Source organism: Carlito syrichta, unplaced genomic scaffold (genome assembly GCF_000164805.1).
Source record: "Carlito syrichta isolate Samal-C Ts95f unplaced genomic scaffold, Tarsius_syrichta-2.0.1 Scaffold307224, whole genome shotgun sequence".
NCBI lineage: Eukaryota > Metazoa > Chordata > Mammalia > Primates > Tarsiidae > Carlito > Carlito syrichta.
In genome coordinates this window covers 298,225-299,047 of record NW_007251320.1, presented here as the reverse complement: position 1 = coordinate 299,047, position 823 = coordinate 298,225, and positions in this window count along the sequence as shown.

Below are 823 nucleotides of genomic sequence, written 5' to 3'. Positions count from 1 at the left end.
CCACACCCAGCTAATTTTTTGATTTGTTGTAGAGATGAGGTCTTGCCAAGTTGCCCAGGCAGGTCTCGAACCCGCGGGCTCAGGCTATCCATCACCTCAGCCTCCCAAAGGCGCGGGATTACAGGCTGAGCCACCAAGCCCGTCTGCCTATTATTGAAGATGATGATAATAGTTAATATTTATCGAGTACTTACTATGCACAACCACTTAGCGTGTCAGACCAAGGCCAAAGTCTGCTCTCACCTCCACTGAATCAGTTTGCTCCTAGGGATTTCCTGGAAAGTTCGTCTTTGTTTCTGGTATGATGGTGGTAGAAGACCAGTGGTGGTTTGGTGACTTCCTGGCTTTGGTGGTGTTAGCAGTGATGATGACCCAACTGAGAGGCCACTGGGGGCTGGAGGGCCCCACCCTTAGGGCCTGAGGTAGCCTGCACACAGGGCCTCCACCATCTCAGGGCTTAACTGGCTGACCCCTGACCTCCAAGGTCATAGGTGCTGGGCTTCTTGATTTCATGTCTCCCTGGAGAGGGCAGATGCGGAGCCAAATCCATGACATGAATTGGGCAAGATGCCTGGGACCCCTGCATGCTCATTCAGTGCCTCCCTGCTGCACCTCTCTCCTGGGTCCCTCGTCTTCTTGGAATGTTCTGTCTAGTGGGGGGCACGGGTGTTCAACAGGTACTGTAAGTTCCCAGGAGGGTGGTGCAGGTGTAGTGTGAATGCAGAGGACCCCTAGGAGGTGAGCCATTGTGCCCAACACCTGTTGTCCCCCCTGCCAGCCCCCCAGGCCTCTCCCCTCCTGCAGGGCAAAAGGGAAGAGGCCT